General features: G+C 41.7%; 1 protein-coding gene across 5 annotated transcripts in view; it reads left to right on the forward strand.

The window, feature by feature from the left end:
* The window catches only part of DDAH1 (dimethylarginine dimethylaminohydrolase 1), a 167,221-nt gene that overhangs the window by 42,593 nt on the left and 111,476 nt on the right, over positions 1-13,152 (forward strand). The gene's annotated exons all lie outside the window — the stretch shown is intronic.

The following is a 13,152-nucleotide window of genomic DNA, read 5'->3' on the forward strand; positions in this document are numbered from 1 at the left end:
ACCAAATCAATACCAGCTGGGAATACCTTTAGGCCATCTTCTCCCGTATGAACTTGTCTGTCTGTTCCTGTGTCTGCATTCCTATCCTCATCTCCTATAAAATTCAACTTAAAAAAAGAGAGATGAATTTGACCTATATTGAGCATCTTGGATTCCTAATAAATCTTCTCCACAGTAATCATGCTCATGCTTTATGCCATTGGAATTTGCCATAAGAAATAAAACAAGAAGAAATATTGCTCAAATGCTCTGATTTTGAGGAAAAATTATAGATTTGCCAAATCTTATTCATGGATGGTAGCAATGACAGACCTCACAAAGAGAAAATATTGGACTCAAACCAAACTCTGGCATTCCATGCAAAGAATTGATGAAGAATGATTAGTGAGACTTGACTGGAATGCTCATAGACAGAACAATTCTCACATTCGGTTACATCAATATATACCAATATATTTTTATTCCTGTCATCAAAAGGATGTTTCCAAAAAGAAATTTGATTTAGTTCATCTCTAAACAGTGGTGGGTTGCAGGGAGAATGCCCTGGTACGGGCATACCGGATGTCCACCCACCCACCCACGCTCCTTACCTGTCTTTAAAGTCTTCGGCTCTTCTGCGCATGCACATGGTGCATACAGCACCTGCGCAATGCTTCACTGAGCAGGTGGAGCATTGCAGAGGCCCATGGAGGCGTCGCTGGATGGTAAGACACATGTGCATGTGTGCGTGCTGCGCATGTTCATGTGGAGGACGCCGGGGCCCATTGCAACTGTACCGGTTGCAACGGGATCCGGAACTCACCACTGCATCTAAACTACATCTATAGAATCATATTAAAGCCATTTAAGGGTGCTGGAGATTACTTAGTGCTGAACGTGAGCTAGTGAAGAGGCAAATGTGTTCTGTATATGATAAGATTTTTCAGGGATTATTTATACTTTGTACTCTGCTCTTCAAGCTCTCTTTTGTAGGCCTCAAAGCCACTCAGATTCCTGCAGATGCGAGACAGTGGTATTTAAAAGAGTGGAAAATTGCTGCAGTAAAAAGTTAAATAGAACAAAAACCTTTGAAAAAATGTAAGTCAAGGATACATTCATCCATAACTGGTTATAATTTCTTAGTTAGATTCAATATTTTTTCTTAGTAAAGCATTTTGCTATATAGGAATATTGAGTATAAATATTATGCTCAAATATTACCTAAACGCTTTTGCTTATTTACTTTCTTGCTTTTGTTTTTGTTCTTGCATCATTTTTTCCAAGTGAATTATGTCTTCTGGAATAATACAACAATTGTTGTACCAAAATAACAGTAATGAGGTCAGGCTTTATAACATTTCAGTGGTAGCTGTGTGATATTATAAAAATGCTTTATGTCACTATTTTATTTTCCTTTCTAGCTCTATAGCTATAGTTTTGGCCTTTGGTCTTTTTATTATTCAATTTTAAAAAGACACTGAAAGGGCAGGAGAAGGGAAAATGTGACAAATAGGCAAAGTGTAGTTAGGAAAGCAAGGAAAACTTCGAAACTCTTTTTTATAAATCCTTCTCTACCAGCTTACTTGTACCCAATGTGTGGCTCTCAGCATTTCCAACAACTCCTGACCCCCACCCCAAAACTGTCTTTCTGCAGGTAGTATCCTTAGTAATAGGCAACTTGGCTGCAATCCCAAAACAGCTGAAGTACTACTTGAACACCATTGGCATTGAAAAAATTACTCAGTCAATTGCAAAAGGCAGCTTTACTTGGAACAACAGTGGCAATGCCTTTAAAACCATCAAACATTCACATCTGCTTATCCCAGGTCCTTAGGAAGGACTCGATAGATGGATGAAAAGATGACTGTGCGATGAACAACAACAACAACAACAATAAAGCTTACATCATGCGATGATACCTCTCACACTATTAAAACAGTATCTGCCTATCCCAGGCCCTTGGGAAGGACTTGATAGATGTATATAAATGCCAAATTTAGTCTAAACATCTGGCTGACTGTGCAACCAACCATTATAATAATACCAGTAAACAATTTACAAAGAGAAGATTTAATTCTTTGGTTGATGTTTTTGCCTCCAAATCCCTTTCCCCCATTCCATACACATTGTGGGTTTGAAGCATGTTTAGTCCTAAAACCCACAAGAAATTATTTTGAACAGAAAAATGTTGGAAAAAGAAATGTTGAATATTTCCTTTTATGAGCTAATTTTCCATTCAGCATTATTTCTGCTTGAAGCACATACAGTATACACACAAGTATAAAAAGTGTGTAAATACATTGTTGTAGTCTATAATCCCATTTATTTTTGGGGTGTTCAGAAGGTATCCTAATACCAAGTAGGATTTGGTTGAACAAAATGTTAGCGAAATCTGAGCTGGTGGCCTCTTCAAAGTAGAATTTATATGACCTTGGTCATAAAACTGTTCCTTTCTAACAAAGTGACATGTGACATTATTTTATAGTTTTTAAAATTTCTATACTGACCATGCAGAACAAATTCTTCATCGCCTGACTTGGAGCTGGGAGAAAAGGATTAATTCCACATCTTCCAATTCAAAGGCAGGGCTTAAGACTCTTCGTATTCTATGTAAAACTTCCTGGTCATCTATCTTAAGACATTATGCCTGAAATGTTTCTGGGAAATATCACTGGTCAGCCTCAGTGCTTCTCCCTTCATGTGATCTCTTCTGAGATAAAAGAAACCCATATGAAATTGCAGTTTTGAGAGGACAAGAAGTGCAATAAAACAGTGTTGAAATTCCAAGTAGCAGCTGGAGGGTGCCAAAGGACAGATCAAATGGCTTGTTGTGCTGATTGCAGGCTTCTAAAAATGCTTGTCAAGGACAAAGCTGTAAACAAACCTGAGATTTCTAGAGCATTTTGGGTCAAGCACTGATATCTGACAGGAAAAAACCAGTAACAGACAGGTATTTTTATTTCTTGAAGAAAATATTTCTCATACCTTTGAGGAAAGTCTTAAGACATTTGTCATGTTTAGATTTCATAAATATTCATAGCAGGTTCCAACGGAAGAGAATATGTGTAGTTTAGGATTGAATTGTGGAGTCCTTGGGTTGTTTGTTTGCTGACGTTTCATTACCCAACTAGGTAAAATCATCTGTGCTGCTGAGCATGGGGTTCGCTCTGAATTTATATGGGATGTTGCTGGGAATTATGAATGAGGAAATCACTTCCAACAACACTGGCAGGGCAAGCTATGTATATAAATAGGGAGCAAACACCACACTCATTAGCACAAATAATGTTACTTAGTTGAGTAATTGAACATCAGCAAATGAACGATCAAGCTCAGAGAGGACTAGGTGTTGTGTCTGGAGCGTCATGGCAACCGCAAGATGTCTATCAACAACAGTGGTTGCCTGGATTGGCTAAGACGCGCAGGCGTCGTCAACAAGAGTTGGTTCCATTCTGATTGGTTGCCGATTGACAGCTGCACTATAAATAGCTGTCAAACCGGAGTTGCTGGTTCTTGTTCTGTCAATGGTTGCTGTTAGTAATAAACGTGTCCTGTTCCTGCTTAAATCGCCTCAGTAATCTCTTCAGCTGAGTATTTAATACTGGCGACGAGGACTGGGAGTATTCTCCACGAACTATTCCAAGCCTGAAATTGTGATACAACATGTCTGCCATCCCTAGTTTTGCTCCTTTCTGTGCTCACAAAGAGTCTTGGGAAGCCTTTTTAGAAAGATTTGAATGTTTCCTGCTGTCCCATGACTTGACTGAGGTCACGGACGATAGAAAACGGGCTTTTTTCCTCAGTGTGTGCGGTCCTGAAATATTCAGCATGGCTAGAGCACTGTCAGCTCCTGTGCCTGTGAACACAATACTTTGGGAGGCTTTCTTAACTAAATTGAAGAACCATTACTCCCCCGTACCTTCAAAAATAGCGCGTAGACACTCATTCAGGCAATGTACTCAGCGTGAAGGAGAGACTATTTGCCAATATATGGCTACGCTTTGTCAGGAAGCAATTCACTGCCAATTTAAAGAATTAGACGAAGCTTTACTAGAGCAATTAGTTTGCTGAATTAGGGATGTCCGTTGACCACGCCGGCTTCTATCTAAGCCAGATTTGACATTGCAAACTGCTGTGGATGAGGCGAGGGCTGCCAAAATGGCAGAAAAATCGGCTGCCCAGATCCAAAATAGTATTAATGGGAATGGCCAAAATTTTGACTGCACCACAACAGCCCAACTAGCTGGCCAGGAAAGTGAATGCTCTGATGAATATGATCAGATCAGCCGTGTCAATACCAAATATCGCCTCAGGTCAGAGTCTGCCAAAATTCTTAACAGCGGCTGCCTGAGTTGTGGAGGCAAACACCTCCATTCTACCTGCCATTTCAAAACAGCTATCTGCAGGCATTGTGGTAGACAAGGGCATTTGGCTGCTGTATGCCGGGCTAAATTACAGGAGCCGGAACATCCCAGTTCACCCTACAATAAAAAGTCCAAAGCCAAGAGGGCTTCCCTCTCTCAACTCGGCTGCGCTATAGTGATGGGCGAGCCAGACCAACATGCATGGGATGTTCAACATGTGTCTGAACATTGCCCTAAAACCTCAAAGTTTTTCCTGACCGTTCGCATTGAGGGAAGTCCACGTCGTATGGAAATCGACACCGGCTCCACTAAATCAATCATTTCGTGAGCGTGTTTGAAACAAATAGTGTTGTCCCTCCATGGAGAAGAACTTCATATGTCTACCTGCCGCCTGCGGGATTACCAGGGCAACCTGATTCCTGTCCTGGGCCAATCATCTGTCCTGGTGGAGCACAAGAATTTCAAAGGACATCTCCCTATCTTCATTGTGGCCAAGCTGCTGGCTTCGTTTCTCGGCGTTGACTGGTTCCTCGTTGGGACGGGGCTGTATTTTCGTCAAACTTGACATGGCTCAAGCGTACCAGCAATTGCCAGTGGACCAGCAATATGCTGTTGCCCAGACAATTGTTACACATAAGGGCGCTTTTTGTTGTAAGAGACTACAATTTGGGTGTCTATAGCCCCGGGGTTGTTCCAAGGACTTATGGAGCAGTTGCTCCAGGGGTTGGTTGGAATCATTCCGTACTTTGACGATGTCCTCATTGCTGCCACCTGCAGAGTAGACCTCATCATTAAGGTACGGGCTGTCCTCCAAAGGTTCAGGGCAGCCGGCCTCAAACTTAAAAAAAGTAAATGCCACATAGGGGTTCCCTCTGTGGAATTTTTGGGATTCTTAATCGATGGTAAAGGCATCCACCCTACACCCAAAAAGGTTGAAGCCATTCATAAGGCACCTGCCCCGAGGTCTAAAGCTGAGTTACAGGCTTTTTTAGGACTACTTAATTTTTATGCGGTCTTTTTACCACATAAAGCTTCAATTGCGGAGCCCTTACATAGGCTCCTGGATAAGGCAGATGATTGGCATTGGGGAGACAGGGAGCACCAAGCTTTCACTGACATGAAGCGTTTTTTAACATCTTCAGCTGTTCTCATTCAGTACAATGAGAATTTGCCTTTAACTCTTACATGTGATGCTTCCCCATATGAAATAGGAGCTGTCCTGTTCATGTGTTGCCAAGTGGCCAGGAAGCTCTTATTGCTTACTTTTCCCGCACTATGTCAACAACTGAAGGAAATTACAGTCAAGTCGATAAAGAGCAGGGGTTAAGCGGTTCCATGACTATTTGTACGGCCGTCCCTTCCTCTTAGTAACTGACCATAAACCCCTCCTGGGGATTTTAGTGGGTGATCGTCAAACGCCTCCCATATTATCTTTCCCACATGCTGAGATGGTCTGAATTCTTGGAGGCCTATTCATATCAATTGGAACATCGACCAGGTAAGCAGGTAGGGCATCCCGACGCTTTAAGCTGTTGTCCGCTACCCTTAAAGGTGCAGGACCCGGTACCGCGTACTGTCAGTTGAGGACCTTCACTTGCCGCTCACTTCGACAGACATCAAAGCCCATACTCAGCACAACCCGAGGGGTTTGGGAAGCGCCGCCTGGAATTATCTGCACTTCAAGGATGTTTGCTATGGGGCAGCTGAGTAGTTGTGCCAACCACTCTTCGCAGGCAGGTGTTACAAAGGCTGCATGAGGGCCATCCAGGAGTTGTCTACATGAAGCCCTGGGGCGCAGTTACGTGTGGTGGCCAGGAATGGATGAAGCCATAAAGATTTGGGAGGGGCAGTGTGAAACCTGCCAAGCCTCCCAGCCAGCTTTGGCCATGGCGGAACCCAGGGAGTGGGAGGAACCCGCAAGGCCTTGGTCGAGGCTGCACCTCGATTTTGCTGGGCCTATTCAAGACACCCACATCATGGTGGTCATGGACGCCTTTTCAAAATGGGTGGAAATGGTGCCCATGACCACGACCATCACAGAAGCGTATTAAAAAAACTGTTTGCATGCCATGGATTGCCGGATATCATAGTCTCGTATAATGGGCCGCAGTGAACTGCAGCCAGTTTCCAGGGTTTCCTAACGGCACTAGGGGTTTGACAGGTGTTGACAGCTCCTTTCCACCTGGCCAGCAATGGCCGAGTGGAACGAGCGGTCTGCTCAGCCAAAGAGGCCTTGGGAAGAATGACCACAGGAAACATACAGGACCAAATTTGTAGGTACCTGTTATACCAGCACTTGATTCCCTGCCCGGTAACTAACAGGACCGAGCCCTGATGAGTTTTTAATGGGCAGGAAACTTCGAGTCATGCTTGATAGGCTTCAACACCAGTTTAGTAATGTCTCTGCGCCACCAAGGGCTCACCAGACGAGAGAGTTCTCGAGGGGAGACAATGTGTTCGCGCATAATTTTGTGGGGTAACCAAAATGGTTACCAGCCACCGTAATTGAACTAACAGGACCCTGTTCTTACAGAGTGCATCTGAATGACGGCTGGCAATGGCGGCATCACATTGATCACCTGCGCCTCCGCGAAGTTCCGAACGACTTTCCTGCAACTGTGTTCCAACCTGTCAACGAGAGACCGCCTGCCACCTGCCGGTCTAGCCAAGCTACAGATGTCAATCCCAGCATGCACCCTACTGCTGAAACTCCACCGGGGGTCTTACCTGGGGACCAACAGCCATTATCCAGGGCGGGGTCTCCGCAGCTGCACAATGACCATCAGAGTCTCGAACCCATCATAAGTCCAGCTCCTCCTTCTGCGCCGCCCCAGGAACTGCATCACTCTGAAAGGATCCGGCAGTGGCCAGCCTATCTAGTCGACTACGAATGCGCGTTCTTGGGGGGGGGAGAGGTGTTGTGTCCGGAGCGTCATGGCAACCGCAAGATGTCTATCAACAACAGTGGTTGCCTGGATTGGCTAAGACGCGCAGGCGTCGTCAACAAGAGTTGGTTCCATTCTGATTGGTTGCCGGTTTGACAGCCACACTATAAATAGCTGTCAAACAGGAGTTGCTGGTTCTTGTTCTGTCAATGGTTGCTGTTAGTAATAAACGTCTTCTGTTCCTGCTTAAATCGCCTCAGTAATCTCTTCAGCTGAGTACTTAATACTAAGGACTCCATAGTTCATAGCAGCAGCAAGCAGAATAAGCTTTTGAAATAATACTCCAGGACTATTCATGTTTGGTCATTCAGAAGCGTATTTTGAATTTTTTGTAACAAAAACAATTAAAATTAGCAATAATAAATAACATTAAAAAATTCTTTTAAAAATGAGTAGTTTTAGTGGCCAGCATTAAAAGAATACCTGGATGTAATGTACTTACTTTAGTTTGGTTTGACTGAATAATTCATATATCTATCCTGACCCTACAGGATAGTTAGACTAACAATATAAGAGACAAGGTGGGCTTTTTCTCAATTTTAGGAACAAGCTACCACACCATATATTTCCTATTGCTGAACTTTTCATAAAGTAGTTTGAAAACAGGTTTCCTATTCTCTCTTCCTTCTTCTTCCTCTCCTTCTCCTCCTCCTCCTTCCTCCTCCTCTTCTTTTTCATCCTCCTCCTGTTTGGTTTCTTCCTCCTCCTGCTCTTCCTCTTCTTTGATCGTTTCCTGTGTCAAGGTTCTGGTTCTTCTTCTTTTTTGGGGGGGGGGGGTTGCCTCAACCATTGTTAGCTGATGTAGTGTGTCTTTGATATTATCTCTCCATCTTCTTCTGAGTCTGCATCATGTTCTTTGACCTTCTCTTCTTTTTGTATATGGCTTGTAGGGTAAGGAATCCCACAGATGAAAAAAAACACTTTATTACATTTACTCTTAAATATGAAGGGAATGCCAGAAGTGTTTACCATATAGCTAATAAATATGAGTGTAAAAAAATATAATCCAACAAGCATCCTGCTCCCGGAACTACTATAGACTCTGCACTCTCTTTATTTTGACCCATTCAATTTCCATTCCAATTTGACATTTTCAGTTACACTGTGCGTATCTCTCTTGGCCTTGCATGCAGTTTGAGCATGTACTATAAGAAAGAGCTGTGTAGCCGCCAAACGTAATTTCTTCTTGCACTTAAAAGCTTGTTGCAAACTATGGTCATGAAATGATAGCATGGTTTCATATTTGCAACCAGGGACTTTTACCGGTAACTCTAACCATGACTTCATGCTGTTATGGTAGCTGGAGTCAGAGAAAAACATTGTAAACAATGTGTAAACACTAGCACTGGTATTGGGAAAATGAAGTTCAGGGCTAAGCGGTGGGGTAAGATTGAAGTTCCTGAAATACTCACAGAGTCAGCTTTAAGCTGAAGCTGAGTAGCTACTGGTCTAGGGTGCAAAGCTTAGAGGGTGACAACAACACTCTCCTCCTGAATCGTTTTAAAAATATAAATATTTGTGTTGTTGTGAGGTAGCATCATATACCCTTGATTGAGCACTATCTACAAGTTTTGCAAGGTTCCTGTTTTGATAAATAAAAGAGTTGCTCCAATTTCAAATAAACTGGAACAGAACCAAAGAAAAAAAGAGAAATTTCTCAAATATCAGTGTCCACTGAGGTCCCCACAATGCACTAAGGACATTCAGATTGTTCCTTTCTAATATTCAAGTTCATCTAAGATTATTCCTTAGAAATACTTTATTAGTATCAAGCCACCCCACCCCCTTTTTTTTTTTTACTTCCCAATTAATCTTGAAGTCTAGGAACAATACTGTCAGCCCAGGTTGATAGTATAAATAACTTATTTTCCCATCTTTTAGTATATTACATGACAGCTAAAAGAAAACTTGCTGGTTCTTTAATTATGCATAAAATAGGACAAAAAAAAAAACCCAGAACTGATAAGAGAGAAGAAAGTTGCCACCATAAATTGAGGCATGTTAAAGGAAAGGAAACGGTCCTGTCACATACTGACACCATTTCTTCCTGTGGAACAGGAAATAAAACCCCTTTCATGTACATCTGAAGCTTTTCACATACTGAGCATTTCATGGCTAGAGCAGAAGAGCTGACAGCTAACATGTCTGTGATCTTTCCCCTCTATACCTTCACCTCCCATCTGATGAAATCAGCCAAGAACAGCATCTTCTCAAGTAACACAAGAACTTGACTCAAGGTCTTGAAAGGAATTCTCACTATATCGGGTGTATCTCTTGGCGAAGGCCTTGGGTCAAGTACTGCAAGCTGTAATAATAAAACCTGGTTAAGAATGGTTACCCTGACCCGCAGTTGCTGTTGTCACCATAAATTTTTAGACTGCTTAAAATACACAGAAGATGAAGCGAGGCTTTATTAGTGTGTATGTGTGTGCCTATTAATAGGACATAACTGACTGCAATGTTTTAAATGCTTATTCAGGGCTTCTGCTGACGAACTCTGTGAGGATGATGAAATACTCTAGTTAAATTGTGGTGCTATTAACTGAGACTATACATTTCATAGTTTGCCTCTCGTAATCTTTTGGCGCAGTGAGGGCGAACCTTTTCAGCACCAAGTGCTGAAAAGGGAGTGTGTGTGGCACCTAGTGTCAAAAATGGAGCACTTTGCACCTCGTCTGGGCCGTGACCACGAAGAGGAGCTGCCCAGGGGGCATGCGTGCGCTGAAAAAAGGACTTCCTGCTTCGGGCACGCACATGTGCGCCAACCAGCAAGGCCAGCTCTTCCAGTTCCTGGCACTGCTGCACACACAAAGGCCAGATGATCATCGCATGAGTACCAGAAACCTGGAAGGGGAACGGGCAACGCCACTCATGCTGAGCGACATGGCTCCACGTGCCACTTCGGGCATACGTGCCATAGGTTTGCCATCAAGGTTTTGGAGACTGGGCCCTGAGCCCTTAGGCGCCTAAGTTCTCGTGAGTGAAGAATGGGATGTAAGAATTGTCCTGTGATAGGCTGGTAATAGAAAGCCTCTGGATTGATAACATCTTATATGAATGTTCTTGATATTACAGGAAAAAAGCTTGGCTATGATTTTTGCATCATCTACAGAATGTACGGGTAGTCCTCGACTTACAACAGTTCATTTAGTGACCATTCAAAGTTACAAGGGCACTGGAAAAAGTGACACACCTATGACCCTTTCCTGAATCCCCATGTCACATGATCAGATTTCAAATGCTTGGCAAATGATTCAGCATTTGTGACAGTGCTTTGCAGTGTCCTGGGGTCATGTGATCACCTTTTGCGACCTTCTGACAAGCAAAATCAATAGGGAGGCCAGATTCACTTAACAGCCGTGTTACTAACTTAACAACTACAGTGATTTACTTAACCATTGTGGCAAGAAAGGTTGTAAAATGGGGCAGAACTCACTGAACAAATGTTTCGCTTAACAATAGAAATTTGGGGCTCAGCTGTACTCTTAAGTTGAGGACTAGTTGTATCACTTAATTTGAAAAGCTGTTTGCAAATTGGTTGTGATCTACTCTGATCTCTGCACAGATCACTGATCATGATCTTGTAGAACAACAGCAGAACGGGTAGCCATGTTAGAGTTCATGCTCAGAGTATATTTGATGGATGGCATCTATGGAAAAAAAACCAAAACAGGGAAGATGATGGATGTTGGATCACAATCCAAGCTGGGTTATTGGGTTGTCATGCATATACACACCTCTGTAGACTCCACCGCATTTAATATAAACTTCCTCTTCCCTTTGCATTTCTCTTAACTTCATCTTCACTGAAGTAATTAATGTTCATATATTTTATTAAATATTTGTTTATTTTCCTGTGTACCTGTAATGTGAAAACAGCTTGAAGAGAGAGAGTAAGATACTTCATTAACATAAAATATGGTACACGCTAACTTGAATTTTTTGGGGAGTATCAAACAATGCAGGGGAGCATTTGCGTTTTACTTTGAATCCTAGTGAGAAATTCATGCTGTCTGTGGATTGTAAATGTTATTTTAAATACTTCTTGAACTTCAAACAGTAATATTTTTATGAGTGATCAGAGATAATTTCTTCCAGTTATTCATTTCAACAAGCTAATGGTATTTTAATGAATAAATAAGACAAAATTGAAACAACAGGCTGGTTCTTTCAAAAGAATCTTCCTGGATTTTCATCAGACAAGTTCTTCCCAATTAATGTCTTTTTGTGACAACTCAGAAAGTTAATTGGAGAAAGAAATGTTTATATGTATAAAGTAACATTCTTAGGAATGTTTAGAAAGCCTTTGAAATTTTTTTTCTTGTTCCTTTTATTAGGATTTGGGGGAGGTTAGAGATTATCTCATCTCATATTTTGCTAAATTACAGATACAGTTTGATTTAACAAAAAACCTGGAATACTGGCTTTTAATGAGGAACATTTTTTTATTGTTAGAAAAATAAAATTCACTATTCATATCAGCATCACACCCAGAGAAGACAGGTTAATTAAGCAGTGAAAGGAAGAGGGTTATTACCTTAATTTCTTTCTTGGGGCTTCATGATAAGAATGCAGAGAAATCTCTCTTTGATTTTTCTGCCCAACGCAAATACAGTAATCTACTAAAACATTCCATTGTGACATTTACAGAGATGATACTGTCCATAATTTATGGAATCTATTGGTATCAACCTGACATATGCTGGTTACCACAATTGATGTATATTTTGTTTTGCAGTTATTTGACTTCTTATTGATTTGTGCCCCCCCCCCTTCCATGGTTGCAATATTGTGTAAGAATGTAGCTATTTTTGCAACATCCTTTCTTCTTCTTAAGCAATGAATTTCTTTTTTGTCATAAACACCTATTTTATTATTTTATTTATCTAAAGCAATAGAATTTATATTAATCGTGGTTTAAGTCCCACTGATTTAAAGAGACTTTGCATCCTCTGCCATGATTATTGCTTTTTGAGGTTGCAGACCCTCAACTTTAGAAATCACCCAAATTACAGTGGTTGGGCAGAGGTGTAGAAGGGACAACTCTCAGCTAAATTCTCAGTCCAAGAAAGATTTAGATCAGGCGTCTGTATTGCAATTTGACATTGTTTTCAGGTTGCATCATGTGAGATTTTGAAGAAATCACATCATTTCAGTATCAGAATATGTTCTTATTTAAAGGTCGCATCGTTTTATTATAACATCTGAAAAATACATTGACTTGGAACATCTGAGAAGTATAGAAAAATATTAGTAAAGGTAAAGGTTCCCCTCGCACATATGTGCTAGTCATTCCCGACTCCAGGGGGCAGTGTTCATCTCCGTTTCAAAGCCAAGGGAGCCAGGGCTGTCCAAAGACATCTCCGTGGTCACGTGCCTGGCATGACTAAATGCTGAAGGTGCATGGGAACACTGTTATCTTCCCACCAAAGGTGGTTCCTATTTGCATTTTTACGTGCTTTCGTACTGCTAGGTCGGCAGAAGCTGGGACGAGTAATGGGAGCTCACTCCCTTATGCAGCATTAGGGATTCGAACCGCTGAACTGCTGACCTTCTGATTGACAAGCTCAACTGAGCCACGATATTCCCATAGAAAAATATCATGACAGATATTTTTGAAATAAAATGCAACTGGGGTTAAATGTTGTAATAAGAAAAACTCTTATGGCAGCCTGTGGCATGGAGGTAAAGAGACATCAAGTGTGCGTCTCTGATTACAGGTAGTCCTTGACTTACAAACATTCAAAGTTACAATAGCACTGAAAAGAGTGACTTATGACCATGTGATCAAAATTTAGACGTTTTACAACTGGCATGTATTTATGACAATTGTGCTGTCCTAGGGTCATCTGCTTCCAACAAGC

Source organism: Natrix helvetica (genome assembly GCF_964273705.1).
Source record: "Natrix helvetica genome assembly, chromosome: 3".
Lineage (NCBI taxonomy): Eukaryota > Metazoa > Chordata > Lepidosauria > Squamata > Natricidae > Natrix > Natrix helvetica.